This window comes from Pholcus phalangioides, unplaced genomic scaffold, assembly GCF_987345545.1.
Source record: "Pholcus phalangioides strain wild (caught in Gottingen) unplaced genomic scaffold, Ppha-v1.0 ptg000041l_1, whole genome shotgun sequence".
Classification (NCBI taxonomy): Eukaryota; Metazoa; Arthropoda; class Arachnida; order Araneae; family Pholcidae; genus Pholcus; species Pholcus phalangioides.
In genome coordinates, this window is record NW_028301627.1 from 4,575,524 (window position 1) to 4,594,535 (window position 19,012).

The following is a 19,012-nucleotide window of genomic DNA, read 5'->3' on the forward strand; positions in this document are numbered from 1 at the left end:
AACCATATGATCACTCTCTTAGTAAATCATGTGGTCACTCACACATTCAATCACTCGGTCACTCTTTGCTACGCTCAGCATTTTTTCGGTAAATTGCAGTTCAATTCACCGCGATGTTCAGTGTCCCGTCGTTTCTCACCCCCGTTAATTTTTCAGAAATTTTAACAGTTTGTAATTTTGCCGACATTCTCAGTGATGTCCCGTACTTTTGTTCATATAATTTTCCCACATTTTTCTAACGAAATATGGTCATCGTGCCGTGATTTGATTAGGCGATGACAAGAACCGACACAAACAGATGTCGTGACAGTGATTAGTTAAAAACCGGGACGTCTGGCCACCTTTTATAAAACTAGCAAAGAACTTCTGTTTTGCACTGGATGATACGTTTTTAAGTATGACCACTTATCGAAACTGCTATATATTGGTACAGTGGAAACTCTCTTAACGGCCCACGGCACATTTACAGATCATTAAAGAGATACCCCCCTCTACGAAAAAAAAAGAAACTCATACGGATCACTTGACAATGTGCCATTGAATTTGAAAGTCGGGCCCATTCTGTTGCTTTCGGGATCGATGGTGGCTTTTTGCGATCCTCTCGGGTGTTTTTGTTGGTCTTTTTTTTTTCGTGGGTGGTAGTTCCCCGGTTGCTGCTGTCTTGGGACTCGACGTGGTGACCTGCGTGTTAGGAGAACACTCCTAACAGATAGGTAATATGCTTGTATCTCGAAAGGGACAGAGTAGGATCATGTCTGGTGTTTGTGTCGCTGGCTCGTCTTAGCTAACTCAGTTGTTTGTACGATGTGTACTCATCTCCTTGTAACTCATTTTGTATCCCATCCGTAGATACACAACGACATCTTTTCTATGTTTTTATATTCTTATTTCTGTTGGCATTTTTGACCAGTTTCTCCATGAGTGGGTAATATCCCCTTCCCATGAAGTAACGGGGGGGGGCGTTCATAGCTACGAATACAATATAGCAGCATTTCTCAACCTCTGGTCCGCGACGATGGCATAAGTGGTCAGCGTGGACACTCGATAAAATTATTCACCCTTTGAAATAGACATTAAAATACGGCTTCAAATAAAATCATACCTTCGTACCGAGGTTCCCCACATCATCGAGGGGGAATGCAACAAAATTGCAATCATGAACACGAGATATCACTACATTTAGTAGAAAGTTGCAATTCATTGCTTCAAATGTAATTTGCTAATTACTGCTAAAATTGCTGAATGGTGTGGAAATAAAGGGCTACTGCAAATCACAGTGAACAAAAATGTATTTCACGAGAAAAAATATTCACGTGTGACCTGATGATCATATTTCATTGAGAAAAATAAAATTCGGTGTAAACTGGCATCTTAAATAATAATCTGTACAAAACGGGACATCATCAATTGCCATCAGAAACATTGTCCGAAGTAGGCACAATCACCGATCGTAATTTAAATTCCAAAAAAATTGCTACAAAAAAATTAAACCTGATTTATGTCGGCATTACACTATAAAAATTTTGTGAAAGTGCTTGTATAACACTCGAAAAATACAACGAATAAGCTGTCGCAGAATTGTTCAGCGATTGTTGGAGAACACGTATTGCGAGACTTTGTACGTGAGTCTGGACGTGTTCTGCGACTTGCAACTTTTCATAGATAGAAAGTTGAACAACAAGTCGCAGAACGCGTCCACACTGATGTACAAAATTGAGCGCCACATCATTGAGCAACTTGTATATGCGTGTGGACATACCTTAAGATTTTGTTTTCGGCACTGCGTCAATTGCTGCGCCCTGTCCGTGTTTCCACCAAAATTATTTTTCGTTGGTGGAAACATGTTGAGGGCCCTCTTTCACTTCGTCTAAAATTTTGTTTTGGGCACTGCGACTATATTTATATATACTATATAGTACTATATTTATATAGTTTCAATTTACATCGATAAAACAAGGTGTGCAGGAGGCACTCTCGGTGTTCAAGTAGATCCAATCCGAATATGCTGCCGCATTGATGAACACTGTAGGTTTTTCTCCACAAAACTTCCCTACAATATATGAAGCGACACCTACTTGAATGTGTTCCATGGTCTTGGGATGAAATAAAAGTATGGGTCCTCCTGAATCTCCCTGGAAATAAATGGATTGTTTAAAATTTCTTTAAAAACAATAGACAAAGTGAGAACCGAACGACATTTCGGGAACTATTCAAGACAACTGTATAATCTTTTACAATAATTAATTATGTAATTAGGATGCGTTCGAAACGAAAATAAAAAAAGTATCATGTAACATCATCAAAGCAACTACTCACATGTCTTGTAATTATCAAACACAAATACTAGAGAATTAGAATGGATTGAGTATGAAAACCATGACAAAGGAAGAGGGTACGCAGAATGCCGTCCGATCAATTTATAATGTCTTTCTTCACTGCACCCGATGATTAGGTTTCGATCGCTTGTAAAAACTTTCTAGGAGGATGAAATTCTCAACTTGCCTCGCCTTAATTTCACTGCAAATCTTATTTTTCTTTTTCATGCAATTATTCGCATGTCTTGTAACGAGATATTTGTAGGTAAAAAACGATTGGGAAGGAAAGGTAAGTAAGTCACGGGATGGCCAAAATGACGTGAAAATACGGGATGTTCCGAGAAATACAAGACGTATGGTCATCCTTAATATATAGCAGCATACTAGCATTAATTGAAAATTAATTTTAAAATTGCAATAAATGTATTTAAAGCCACTTATGACAACCGTGTGGAAATGCCATTGAAAATATAAATCCGCGTTTTTTTCATCTTTTCAGGAAAAGTAAAATGTTTGAAACAATTCCACGGGAACCACCAAATTTCACAGCATGTTATCAGTAGGGTGACCACATATCCCATATTTTACGGGACATTCTCGTGCTTTCACGTAAATTTTATTGTCCCGACTTCATTTATGCACTTTTCATGTTCATTGCAACGAAGCTAATTCGAATTTGAAAATTTTACTGAAACCGTAAATGAAGGTGATTTTTATAAATCGTAAAAAATAGTTTGATAATTACGACTATAATAATTATTAAATTCTCATCTCGCGTGTTTGCCCCATGCTCAGCATTTTTTCGGTTAATTACAGTTCAATTCACCGCGATTTCCACTGTCCCGTCATTTCTCTCCCCTTTTTCAGGAAATTTTAACACAGTTTGTAATTTTGCCAACATTCTCAGTGATGTCCCGTATTTTTCTTCATAAAAATCTAGTTTTCCACATTTTTCTAACGAAATATGGTCATCATGCCGTGCTGAACGATTTTTTTTTCAAAGGTGACCGCCACATTTTTACGAGCCTTAACGCTGAAACACAATACACTGACGTGACGTGACTCGGCGTAATTTCAGAGATGTTGTAAATTCTGATTCGTACAAATTTTGTGACGTGGGAATTTCACGTCATATGAATTCAACGTCACAGAATTTTCGCGAATTAGCGTTCACAATTTTTTCTGACGTGACGTGATAACAGCGTCACGTTAGTGTAGTGTGTTTCAGCTTTTAAGGTAGTGGCTACAGACTAATCTGTCGTGACGCGGGACTACGTCTCATTAGAGTAGTGTGTGTGTGTGTGTAGCCACCTTTACATTTTACATCTACTATACGTAATGCTGAGCTTAGATATTTTGCAGCTTACAAGAAAATGGTTCATGGGTAACGTCTTAAAAAAGTTTTGAAAAAATTGTCACTGATCCAACTCATATAGATATGCATAAAAATATTCGTAGGAGTTGTAATGGGTCACTTGAAAAATAATCTAAATATTTGAGAACGCCTCCAGGCCCAGAATGAACTTTGAAATCCCGCAACCCTAGAGCAACGCCAATCAAACAAACATTACGGGATCAAGTAAAGCACAGAAAAAGAAAGAGGGGGAAAAAATAATAACTAGCTCCTATATACATATATATAATTTATGTTTTTCTATAATTTTTTGGGGCCCCGTGGGTCCCATGGTGTACATGGGACCCTTTCCTCCCCGCCAGTGCAAAAAATATTTGTTTTCTTCACATTCATTTTCCTATTACACGGATTATAAAAGTCAACCTCATATTACACTGCTGGCCACCGTAAATGCAACACCCTGAAGGAAGCATGCAAATAATATGAAATTTACGACATGCATTAGCGGAGGTGAGATATGCAAAAAAACTTGTGTTTGGCACTGGATGATACGTTTTTAAATATGACCACTTATCGAAACTGCTATATATTGGTACAGTGGAAACTCTCTTAACGGCCCACGGCACATTTACAGATCATTTAAGAGATACCCCCTCTACGAAAAAAAAAAGAAACTCATACGGATCACTTGACAATGTGCCATTGAATTTGAAAGTCGGGCCCATTCTGTTGCTCTCGGGATCGATGGTGGCTTTTTGCGATCCTCTCGGGTGTTTTTGTAGGTCTTTTTTTTTTTCGTGGGTGGTAGTTCCCCGGTTGCTGCTGTCTTGGGATTGGGAATCGACGTGGTGACCTGCGTGTTAGGAGAACACTCCTAACAGATAGGTAATATGCTTATATCTCGAAAGGAACAGAGTAGGATCATGTCTGGTGTTTGTGTCGCTGGCTCGTCTTAGCTAGCTCAGTTGTTTGTACGATGTGTACTCATCTCCTTGTAACTCATTTTGTATCCCATCCGTAGATACACAACGACATCTTTTCTATGTTTTATATTCTTATTTCTGTTGGCATTTTTGACCAGTTTCTCCATGAGTGGGTAATATCCCCTTCCCATGAAGTGACGGGGGGGGGGGGGCGTTCATAGCTACGAATACAATATAGCAGCATTTCTCAACCTCTGGTCCGCGACGATGGCATAAGTGGTCAGCGTGGACACTCGATAAAATTATTCACCCTTTGAAATAGACATTAAAATACGGCTTCAAATAAAATCATACCTTCGTACCGAGGTTACCCACATCATCGAGGGGGAATGCAACAAAATTGCAATCATGAACACGAGATATCACTACATTTAGTAGAAAGTTGCAATTCATTGCTTCAAATGTAATTTGCTAATTACTGCTAAAATTGCTGAATGGTGTGGAAATAAAGGGCTACTGCAAATCACAGTGAACAAAAATGTATTTCACGAGAAAAAATATTCACGTGTGACCTGATGATCATATTTCATTGAGAAAAATAAAATTCGGTGTAAACTGGCATCTTAAATAATAATCTGTACAAAACGGGACATCATCAATTGCCATCAGAAACATTGTCCGACGTAGGCACAATCACCGATCGTAATTTAAATTCCAAAATAATTGCTACAAAAATTAAACCTGATTTATGTCGGCATTACACTATAAAAATTTTGTGAAAGTGCTTGTATAACACTCGAAAAATACAACGAATAAGCTGTCGCAGAATTGTTCAGCGATTGTTGGAGAACACGTATTGCGAGACTTTGTACGTGAGTCTGGACGTGTTCTGCGACTTGCAACTTTTCATAGATAGAAAGTTGAACAACAAGTCGCAGAACGCGTCCACACTGATGTACAAAATTGAGCGCCACATCATTGAGCAACTTGTATATGCGTGTGGACATACCTTAAGATTTTGTTTTCGGCACTGCGTCAATTGCTGCGCCCTGTCCGTGTTTCCACCAAAATTATTTTTCGTTGGTGGAAACATGTTGAGGGCCCTCTTTCACTTCGTCTAAAATTTTGTTTTGGGCACTGCGACTATATTTATATATACTATATAGTACTATATTTATATAGTTTCAATTTACATCGATAAAACAAGGTGTGCAGGAGGCACTCTCGGTGTTCAAGTAGATCCAATCCGAATATGCTGCCGCATTGATGAACACTGTAGGTTTTTCTCCACAAAACTTCCCTACAATATATGAAGCGACACCTACTTGAATGTGTTCCATGGTCTTGGGATGAAATAAAAGTATGGGTCCTCCTGAATCTCCCTGGAAATAAATGGATTGTTTAAAATTTCTTTAAAAACAATAGACAAAGTGAGAACCGAACGACATTTCGGGAACTATTCAAGACAACTGTATAATCTTTTACAATAATTAATTATGTAATTAGGATGCGTTCGAAACGAAAATAAAAAAAGTATCATGTAACATCATCAAAGCAACTACTCACATGTCTTGTAATTATCAAACACAAATACTAGAGAATTAGAATGGATTGAGTATGAAAACCATGACAAAGGAAGAGGGTACGCAGAATGCCGTCCGATCAATTTATAATGTCTTTCTTCACTGCACCCGATGATTAGGTTTCGATCGCTTGTAAAAACTTTCTAGGAGGATGAAATTCTCAACTTGCCTCGCCTTAATTTCACTGCAAATCTTATTTTTCTTTTTCATGCAATTATTCGCATGTCTTGTAACGAGATATTTGTAGGTAAAAAACGATTGGGAAGGAAAGGTAAGTAAGTCACGGGATGGCCAAAATGACGTGAAAATACGGGATGTTCCGAGAAATACAAGACGTATGGTCATCCTTAATATATAGCAGCATACTAGCATTAATTGAAAATTAATTTTAAAATTGCAATAAATGTATTTAAAGCCACTTATGACAACCGTGTGGAAATGCCATTGAAAATATAAATCCGCGTTTTTTTCATCTTTTCAGGAAAAGTAAAATGTTTGAAACAATTCCACGGGAACCACCAAATTTCACAGCATGTTATCAGTAGGGTGACCACATATCCCATATTTTACGGGACATTCTCGTGCTTTCACGTAAATTTTATTGTCCCGACTTCATTTATGCACTTTTCATGTTCATTGCAACGAAGCTAATTCGAATTTGAAAATTTTACTGAAACCGTAAATGAAGGTGATTTTTATAAATCGTAAAAAATAGTTTGATAATTACGACTATAATAATTATTAAATTCTCATCTCGCGTGTTTGCCCCATGCTCAGCATTTTTTCGGTTAATTACAGTTCAATTCACCGCGATTTCCACTGTCCCGTCATTTCTCTCCCCTTTTTCAGGAAATTTTAACACAGTTTGTAATTTTGCCAACATTCTCAGTGATGTCCCGTATTTTTCTTCATAAAAATCTAGTTTTCCACATTTTTCTAACGAAATATGGTCATCATGCCGTGCTGAACGATTTTTTTTTCAAAGGTGACCGCCACATTTTTACGAGCCTTAACGCTGAAACACAATACACTGACGTGACGTGACTCGGCGTAATTTCAGAGATGTTGTAAATTCTGATTCGTACAAATTTTGTGACGTGGGAATTTCACGTCATATGAATTCAACGTCACAGAATTTTCGCGAATTAGCGTTCACAATTTTTTCTGACGTGACGTGATAACAGCGTCACGTTAGTGTAGTGTGTTTCAGCTTTTAAGGTAGTGGCTACAGACTAATCTGTCGTGACGCGGGACTACGTCTCATTAGAGTAGTGTGTGTGTGTGTGTAGCCACCTTTACATTTTACATCTACTATACGTAATGCTGAGCTTAGATATTTTGCAGCTTACAAGAAAATGGTTCATGGGTAACGTCTTAAAAAAGTTTTGAAAAAATTGTCACTGATCCAACTCATATAGATATGCATAAAAATATTCGTAGGAGTTGTAATGGGTCACTTGAAAAATAATCTAAATATTTGAGAACGCCTCCAGGCCCAGAATGAACTTTGAAATCCCGCAACCCTAGAGCAACGCCAATCAAACAAACATTACGGGATCAAGTAAAGCACAGAAAAAGAAAGAGGGGGAAAAAATAATAACTAGCTCCTATATACATATATATAATTTATGTTTTTCTATAATTTTTTGGGGCCCCGTGGGTCCCATGGTGTACATGGGACCCTTTCCTCCCCGCCAGTGCAAAAAATATTTGTTTTCTTCACATTCATTTTCCTATTACACGGATTATAAAAGTCAACCTCATATTACACTGCTGGCCACCGTAAATGCAACACCCTGAAGGAAGCATGCAAATAATATGAAATTTACGACATGCATTAGCGGAGGTGAGATATGCAAAAAAACTTGTGTTTGGCACTGGATGATACGTTTTTAAATATGACCACTTATCGAAAATGCTATATATTGGTACAGTGGAAGCTCTCTTAACGGACACGGCACATTTACAGATCATTTATGTGGTACGCAGTGCATTTACAGGTCACTAAAATAACCCGAAGCACATTTACTGATCACTAAAACGACCCGAAGCACATTTACAGATCACTGAAATGGCCCGAAGCACATTTACAGATCACTGAAATGACCCGTAGCACATTTAAATATCATCAAATGACCCAAAATACATGTGCTGATCATTTGAGTGGCACGCAGTACGTTTACAGATCACTCAAATGACCCGCAGTGCAGTTTCACATCACTTAGGGCAACCCGCGACACATTTTCAAATCCGCGTCACATTCACAGATCACTTGTTTGACCGACACAGGAATATTTACAGATCACCTAAGTCAAGAGTGCTCAATCATTAGGGGACTGCAGGCCACTTAATGGATTTCAAAAAGTACAGCTGGCCAGTCATGCGATCTCGAACATTGCCGCGAGTGACTTAAGTGATCTGTAAATGCGTCGTGGGCCACTTAAATGATCTGGGACTACGCTGAGGGCCACTCAAGCGATGTGAAACTGCACCGCGGATCATTTGACTGATCTGTAAATGTGCTTCGGGTCATTTTAGTGATCTGTAAAAGTACCGCGTACCTCTTAAATAATCTGTAAATGTGCCGTGGGCCGTTAAGAGTTTCCACTGTGGCTCAACGTAATTTCAAAAAAATTGTGGCCAAAACGTTGAACCTGACAAATATGAGACGAGTTTTTATAATTCCGTTGTGTTTGGTCAGAACGTGAAAATAACTCCAAAATTGCATTTTTGAGATATAAGCATTTTCATTGTCATTTAAATCAAAAATAAAGCAAAGCATACACACAAATACAAATTTTTATAGCATACATCAGCATGTTGTTTAGCCGTACGCACGTATTTGTGCATTTATCTCACTTCTTATTAGTTATAATTAGCGAGACTTACTTTTAGATCAAAAAGCCATTTTTGGAGATATCATGTCCTGAACAAACACCACAGAATTTCTGCCATTACTATCGTAATGTAACTTATAAAGTATGAAAACGATGTGTGCGCGTGTGTATTTATGACTTTAGTGAATATCAATTATTCAGACAAGTATCGTTGAAAAAACGGGACAAATATATTTAAAAAAAAAGTCGGAACAATAAAAATTACAGGAATGCCCCGAAATACGGGACACAAGTGATCTGTAAATTTTTTTTCAGACATTTTACTGGTCCATGTTTAAAGAAAGCTTGAGAAACACCGTCATAGATACGCACACAACTAATATGGATCAATTGCATTATCCTCTCAGACCTTTTATAAAACTTGAAAAATTCAACCAATAAGATTACCGGTTGCTTTATTTCTTCCGTTAAATTTGAAGAGTTTTATTTATTTTTAAATAATTTCCTTAAATTCGTTAATTAATTAATTTGTTAATCAATTATTTCTTTTATGAAATCTGAAATTTGTCCCGATAATATTGAAAAAAATATATTTTTTCCATAATTTTTAAATTTTCATCGATTATGAAATTATTTCCCCCAAAATAATACTACACAATTAACAATTCTCAATAATACTGAAATTATTTCTATCCGTAGTTCTGTAGTTACCGCGAATTGCGTAACTATTTTTCATTAATTATAAATTTTCATCAATTAAGGAAAAATCATTATTTTTTCTCAAATTACTATTTCTTTCATAAAGGGGTTTTTTCAGCATTTTTTTTAATATAAATTCTGTAATTATGTAAAACTTTGGGATGTTGAATTTGGCCACACCATTCGTTACGACGGCTCTTTTAATGCATCATAACGCGCAGCATTAGTATTAGATCTGGAAGGTATCTCACAGCTCTAAATACGGAAACACAGATTTCAGTGGACAGACCACTTTTTTAACGTTTTTTTTATTTTTTTGGAATCTAATAGTTTTTTCTGTGTCAAGTTGCTATTTGCTAAAAATGGTGGGCGTGCTACCGTGAAATTCTCGGATGGCTACATCTGGCCGGTTAACGGAAACTTTGCCCTAGGCATTTTGCCCCCCGGGATGTTTCTCGTCTCCGGTACATTAAACTCCCTCCCGTCAGGAAATTTCTCTGCCACATTTCGAGTGCCCTGACCGTATGAGCGACCTCATGAGTGATCGAGTTAGTTGGACATTTACCCCCAACATTTCACGATGATAAAGTGAGTGACCAAGTAATGCATATAAATGCATAAAATCACTGAAATTTTAGAATGAGAGCATTTTTTAGCATTTTTTCTATTAATCGCGTTGCGCCAACGTTCCGGGATATTTTTATCTTTTCATTACACGAATTTAATCAAATTTATTTAAATTTCTTTCCAGAAAATATATTAACTATTGATTATTATTATTGTTTTCTTAGGTCATATTTTGAAATATTTTCAAGTGCATGTTTACGCACTTCTAAATGCGTGTTTTCTTCATTTTTTTCGCATATATGTATATTTTTCCTATTAATGCATAATTCAGTGCTTTTGATATGCATATCATTGTTTCACTTTTCTCGTGTTCCGCTTTTCGCGAATGGCTAATCTCTGTCGCCCACACTGTATCTCATGTTGTGGCGCTTTAACTACGCGGCCGACACTATCTGGACTGCTTTTATTTAAAAGGAACCAAACCAATCTGAACTAATGAAAAAAAAGAGGTGGGACTTTTCTTCTTAATCTAAATACAACAAAGTGGCATTTAAGTTGTAGGTGTGATAAAATGAAACTTCACTTCCCCAAAGTTTCACATTCCCTCGAGTTGACATGTTTTTCTCTTCCCTCAGAGTTTCAAGATCCCTCAAAAAATTGATAATTTGTGGTATCCCAAGAAATTACAGGACATTCAATATTTGGGCAGCTAACAAAAATATGGCAGACAAATGCAAATTCTTTTTACATAATATATTGCTGTGATTTGCTCATGATTCTGTGCTTTAATTTTTCCTCTGTGTATCCCATCTACATATTCACTATGGGATAAAACAATATAAATATGAGGTTCGAAAACAAGTATTTACACAAAAAAGCCATCTAGAAACCCATAAAAGCATTCACAATAGGTTGAAACCCTATGAATTGGATTTTTGTCAACATCGTTATCATGAGGACACGTTCTAAAAACCATTCCTACTTCTCACTTAAACCGTGGCAGTTGCAACAAATGAAGTGAACCCACACGACAGAGTTGCCAGGTCCTTAAGACTTGCGATTGGATTCGTGTCTCAAGTCCGAATCCGAATCTGGGATCGCAAATTAACTTAATTAATATCATATGAATTAATATCGTATCACTGTTGTGATTTTGATGAAATTCTAAACTGGGGGGGGGGGGGTCTACAAGCTTTTTCGATTCGTCAGCACACAGCCCATACCCATCATCAAACGAAGAGCACCCCTTATGGAAACTTTGATACACTTGCCTGAAATCTGCGTGATTGCAAACTTTGTGAATGTGACGCGGATTTGAAAATGTGTCGCGGGTTGCCCTAAGTGATGCGAAACTGCACTGCGGGTCATTTCAGTGATCTGTAATCGTACTGCGTGCCACTTAAATGATCAGCACATGTATTTTTGGTCATTTGATGATATGTAAATGTGCTACAGGTCATTTCAGTGATCTGTAAATGTGCTTCGGGTCGTTTTAGTGATCAGTAAATATGCTTCGGGTTATTTTAGTGACCTGTAAATGCACTGCGTACCACGTAAATGATCTGTAAATGTGCCGTGTCCGTTAAGAGAGTTTCCACTGTACCAATATTTCGATAAGTGGTCATATTTAAAAACGTATCATCCAGTTCAAAACAGAAGTTTTTTTGCTAGTTTTATAAAAGGTGACCAGGCGTCCCGTTTTTCAACTAATCACTGTCACGACATGTGTTTGTGTTGGTTATTGTCATCGCCTATTCAAATCACGGCATGACGACCATATTTCGTTAGAAAATATTGAAATCGCGGTGAATTGAACTGTAATTAACCGAAAAAATGCTGAGCGTGTGGCAAACACGCGAGATGAGAATTTAATTATTATAGTCACGTAATTATCAAAATATTCTATGATTTATAAAAAATCACCTTCATTTACGATTTCAGTAAACATTTTAAATTCAAATTAGCTTCGTTGTAATAAACATTAAAATTGCATTAATGAAGTCGGGACAGTCAAATTCACGTGAAAGCACGAGAATGTCCCGTAAAATACGGGACATGTGGTCACCCTACTGATAATATGCCGTGAATTGGTGGTCCGTCGAATTGTTTCAAACATTTCACTTTTCCTGAAAAGATGAAAAACCCGCTGATTTATATTTTCAATGGCATTTCCACACGGTTGTCATAAGTGGCTTTAAATACATTTATTGCAATTTTAAAATGAATTTTTCAATCAATACTACTATGCTGTTATATTAAGGATGACCATACGTCTTGTATTTCTCGGAACATCCCGTATTTTCACGTCATTTTGGCCATCCTCTGACTTTTTGGAAGATGTCCCTTTTTTTCCTACGAAATCTCAATCAACTTTTATTCTTCATTTTGACATCAAGTATTACAACTATCTCTTCATAACTCATAAACCATAATACGATAATTACGACTATCAAATAGGAATATTCATCTCACATATGGCCCATGATACACATGCTACTAAATTCGCAATTCTAATAATTTTCAAGAATTTGAATGACTAATTAGTTAATCGATTATGATTTCAATTAGCATCAGGATGAAAAATTTATAAATATCAGAAAATTCGCAATTTTACTAATTTCCACGAATTTCAATGACTAATTAATTAACTAATTATGATTTTAATTAGCATCGGGATCGTTGTGATTGATAAACGACAATCTCTCAAATTTATGAAAATTAGAAAAATCGCAATTTTACTAATTTTAACGAATTTGAATGATTAATTAGCTAACTAATTAGGATCGTAATTAGCATCAGGATCGATGTGATTAATAAATGACAATCTTTCGAATTTATGAAAGTTGGATAAATCGCATCACTAATTATCACGAGCTTGAATGAGTAATTAGTTAATTATGATTTTAATTAGCATCAGGATCGTTGTGATTAAAGAATGTTAAGATTTAAAAATTTATAAAAAATCAGAAAACTCACAGCATTTACCAAAGTGCGTGGTCAAAGTCCGAAATGTATTTGTTTACAAGCGCGTTTTCCGGCGTTTTACGTAACATATATCTATATAATTATATATAATATTAATATATATATATGATATAAATTATATATATATAATTAATAAATATATATATATATGTAAAATTATCGAAACAAGCTACAATAGAGACATAGTTATGCTGATATTGTCTTAATACGGCGCCATCTGTGATTCATTATATTAAAAAAAAGTGTGAATAAAATATTATATATATATATATATATATGTATGTATGTATGTATGTATGTGTATATATATATATATATATATAATATAAATATATATAAATAAACTTTAACGTTGAGACACCGCAACTGCAACAAGTTGCGGTGTGACGGCTCCGGCCCTATTTGTGGTTGACTTGACTTGACTTTATTATCCAGGATTTTCAGCATCTAAGGCTATTCCCTGTAGGGAAGATGACTCTTTCTGGTGAAACGCGATAAGCGATTGCACGCCTAACGGTGAAAGTTATAAGTGATGAGAAATCCGCATGCCATTTTCTATTATAATTTTGCCGGAAATACGGCACAAGATTTCCAATGCCAACTGTCACAAAATTGGTGATTACGTCATAACTTTGCAAAGTCACCGATCATTGCTGAAATTCCAAAAAATTACGGAGTGGTGGGGAAATGAAGGGCTACATTAAATAAATGTAGTTTGTGGGGGGGGGGGGTTTGAGTAATACCAACATCTCTGTGAAATCCGATTCCAAATTTGATAATATTCCGGGACGGAATTTGAGAAATATTTATTTTAATTGTATTCTAAGTGTTCTGGAACTTTGTCCAGGTCACTCATGTGATCTGTAAATATGTCATCACTCACTCGCTCTCATTTACTTACTTGTTCACTCATACGGTTAATCACTTGGTCATTCGCTTGATCACTTACTTGGTCACTCATACCGTCAACCACTCACTCATTTACTTGATCACTCATATGGTCACTCATACGTCAATCGTTTCGCCACTCATATAGTCAATCAGTCGGCCACTCATATGGTCAATCACTGATCTGTAAATGTTCTTTGCGTCATTCAAGTGATCTGTAAATCTGCTTTGCGTCATTTAAGTGATCTGTAAATGTGCTTTGCCTCATTTAAGTTATCTGTAAATGTGCTTTGCCTCATTTAAGTGATCTGTAAATGTGCTTCGGCTCATTTTAGTTATCTGTAAATGTACTGCGTACCTCTTAAATGATCATCCAGTGCAAAACACAAGTTTTTTGCTAGTTTTATAAAGGGTGGCCAGACGTCCCGGTTTTTAACTAATCACTGTCACGACATCTGTTTGTGTCGGTTCTTGTCATCGCCTAATCAAATCACGGTACGATGACCATATTTCGTTAGAAAAATATGAAAAACTAGAATTTTATGAATAAAAATACGGGATATCGCCGCGGTGGTGGTCGAGTGGTTATAGTGACGGACTCGCGATGCGAGGATCCGGGTTCGAACCCCACAGTGGTGGTCGGCAGAAGTTGGTTTTCTGTGGTTCCCAGCTTCAAGGCGCAAATGCGAGCCGATCTCCCCGTTAAAAAGTCTCGCCACAGAGAGCAACAGTCCTACAACGATAAGAACGACTTATGGACAAACTGATGTAGATAAGTAAGGTTATTGTCCATTGGTAGAAGTTATATACTGTAATTAATGGGAATTGAGGACTACTTAAATAATTACGTATAAAGGCAGAAATGTTAGTCACTCAAAACATGCCCACCAGATGGCGACTTCATAGGAAGTTTCAATACAATGTAAATATTATATTCATGCTGGATTCTATACATTATACTAGAAAATTATATCAGTTACTAGTACAAGATGTCTTGATTTAAACCTCTAAGTACACCAGTTAAATTATATCTATCATATTTACTCACCATATTTAATAAAGGTTATCCCCTTTACTTTTCCTCTAATTCTGGACTCTCTTCTCGTAGTACATGCAATTTTTCTCAAAATTTGTGAGAGAAGTCAGTCCAATACCATATTGTGACCTATACTGTCCACTTTTAGATGCTCCCATTCGGATCGTACCACACCCACCCTATCTCATTCTACAGGCCTTAGTTTCGGAAGCCCAGCCGTGGAATTTTTTACCTTTACAGGAAACCTGCCCAATTTCCATCCGTATGATGACGCGTTCAGATGGATAGGCAGTCCAAGACAAGTCTGCTCCTGACAGATAAGGAATCCACGGTGGGATTCTGTGCAAAATAAACTTCTGTTGTTGAAAGGACCTTAATTTTGCTTATTTTCATGAAAATTGATTATTTTCCATTTAGGATTCAACTGTCGGTGAATTCCAAGTGTGAAGCGGCATCAAAGACGACGAAGAGAGACACTGGTACGCCCAACAACGTCCAGGATCTGCCTAACTTTAAACTTGTTTCCTTTTTTATGTTAATAATTATTGATAATATATTAAGAGTGTCTACGGTTTTTTCCTTCTTATTATTGTTCTTCCATCTGTTAATAATGAAAATAATGATGTGCTGTAATAATAACATCAATACTATTATCATGTTATTGCGTTTGTTTTTGTGCGCGTGTCGTGTTTTCCAAATCGTTTCAAAGCACACGCGCGTGCACATCTTTTTCACGAGGAAAACATTCACGCATGCCATGATTTTTGTGCGCCATCTAAAACCTTCCAGTGTGGACCCTTTTGTGTATATTAAAATTGTTCGCTCTAGAAAATGTTTGTGTTGCTTAGTTCATTTTTACAAAATTATGTTTCAGGAGGTAATCCATATCAGACAAACTTAAGGGCCAGATTTGGTCCACGGGTCAAGGGTTTGCCATGTATTGCTTAAAGGGTGTGGGGCACAATTAATTCCTTTAACAGAAATTTTGAGTTCTTACCCTCCAAATAACATTGAAATTAACAGAAATTGATTATAATAAGATATAAAGATATTTTATTTCGAAATTTTAATTTAAAAATATATTTTTTGCATTAATTTTTTTTTTCCGTCTGGTAGGCGGAGATGCACTTGCCCCCCTATGCCCCCCTCCTGCATACGTTTCTGGTCCCTCCAATATGCGTTAGGAGATAGGGAGCAGCAGTGCTGACGAAATTTTGTGACAAGGGGGCGGGGGTTAAAATTGGCTGAAAATTTGCTGACGTAATTCTTGAACGTCTCCTTAATGTCATGCTTATGAACCCATGCTTAAAATACGGATGTCACGAGAAGAAGCATGAGCAGATAGTACATCCGCTTCTTTCTTGATCAAGGATGAATTACAAATAGCGCAAGTGAGTTGCGAAGAACTGACGTAAGCTCTTGACACTCATTCGTAAAAACGCAGCTCATGATCGTCATTTTTGTTTTCCGTATCGGAACCATCACCACTGGAAAGCACGAAATCTCATTTCGACCTCATTATTGCGCCACTGAAAACGAAAATCCTATTCCACACATCCACAATTTTGGAATTCTATATTTGCCGAAAGCTTATCTGTTGTTCTATAATGTTGATAAAATTCAAGAATAATATCTAATGGAGGATCCTTTATTATAATGTAATGCCCGCCAAGTGTGCACTCAAACTTTTCAGGCCTATACACACTTGGCGAACAACCTAGGATTCCGTAAGAGAACCGAGCGAAGGTTTTGACCCTTGATGATTGCATCGTCATGCCATTCATCAAGCTCCTTTCTGAAATCCAATTCAATGATCGCGGCGTCCCGCAAATTCATCTAAATCTATCCAGAAATCGGTCCATAGTTCTTTCGCCTTTACCCCATTCTGAGGTAATTAGTAAAAACCGGACGAGGTCATGCCTTGGTTTCACCAGTGCGCTTTACCGGTTCTGACCCACCGCCTCATCCCAGAACCATAAAAATTCTATTTTAAGGCTAGTCTCACGACTCAGAAAAAAATGTACTGTTCTTTCATTCAAACGCTAATTTTGAAAAAGGCCGTCACTGAACAGAAAAAACATCTACACCAGGATCCGTAGCTAAGATAAACACTGTAACACGGCGTCCCGCGTCTTAATCTGTGTTTTGCTGCAAGAACACAGAAAAAAATACTGCAGGCACATATCTCTTCCCCAGTAAATATACTTTTTTTGTAGCTTAGCAAGCGACCCTATTGCTATTCCAGGGTCAATTTACTCAGACTGTATTGAAGCAGTATCACAGCTCTTATATCGCTCCACGCCGACCCGCTCCTGTACTTTACCAATCAAATTACCCTCATCCTCCTACAACAACACCATACCAGAGACATCTCATCATGGCGTTGCTGAATCCCGGTTAAGAAAATAACCAAAAAGCTTCATCTGAGATTTTCGTGGTCGAATCTCTCTTCCTTTTTTTTTCTTTAATGATACGATGATTCGCACTGTTTATATAGTGATGTTAAATCACCGACAACAATTATAACTAATAATAGAGAACAACAATGGTTTTTCGACAGAATTTCATGATTTTATTTCTTTCTGTTGGCGAACAACGAAATTCCATCAACAATGAAAGCCTCGTATGAAACTGTTTGCACTTGTTCCTGAGAATGATGGGCACTAGAACAATGTGAATTGCTTAAGCCACGTGACAGACCCCCCACTCCCGAAGCAACTTTACAAAGTCACCGAGTCCTTTTTAAGGCTGTTCTTTCCCAAATTACCTCAGTTTTTCTTGAATTTGCAAATCTCTGTGAATATTCCGCTTAGAAACATTCGTCACGTATTTACAGATCACCGCGGCACATCACCAGATCACTCAAGTGACCCCGAGGCTGACCACTTAATTGATCTTCAGCATTTTTATAAGATCACTCGATTAAGTGGTCCGCGGGACAAGTTTTCAAATTAATGAAGTGACCCTAAAGGCTAGCATTGAGTCGAGCTTCAGCGTAAGGACTTCATGACGTCATCATCGAACGAATGAGAGACGCAGAACGTGCAACGTCATCAATTGTGGGTGGGGCGAAGAAACGAGGAACGAATCATTGAAGAGATTAATGACGTCATTCGTCAGTTGGGCCGTAAAACTGGATTTTTAATTTTCGCTTTCAAGATTCGAGTGACGTCATCAGATTCATCGCGTGACATCTAATGATAAAGCAATGTAAAACTATTGTTTATTGATTATTTCTTTACTAGAGTAATTATTCTCTAAATATTATTAATTTTTTTGAGCAGACGCCTCAAATGTCCGCCATCACCAGGACATTTATTTCAAATTTTTGGAAAGAATATTTGATTTTTGACAGATGTTTTTCCGAGCTCATTCATGCAATGTTAAGTCAACAGAAAAATGCTTTTCTACGAGAAAGGGATTATCAGAAATGTCGCATTTATTGGAATCGTGCTCTAATTGGTTGTGGAACGTTATTCAGAAATTGAATGATTTGTTTCCTGAATATGTGTGAAATGTGCACGCACACAATTAGCTTTATTCAAACCAATGATCGCAATCAATGTCCTCTTTATTGTATCGGTACTGGGGCTAACTGGAAAAAAAAAAATCAGCTTTTTCCCCCATTAATTTAGTTCTCAACCCGTGGCCACAATTTAGTCGTGTGAATAATAACCAAATCACTCAAATGGCGTACGAATGATTGTCAAATCACTTTATCGACCCGCTGCACATTTCCAGATAGCTTAAGCGAACGGAAAAGTACATATCTAAATCATTTGAACGACCCGCGGAACGTCTCCACTTCATTTAATTTCCACGCTG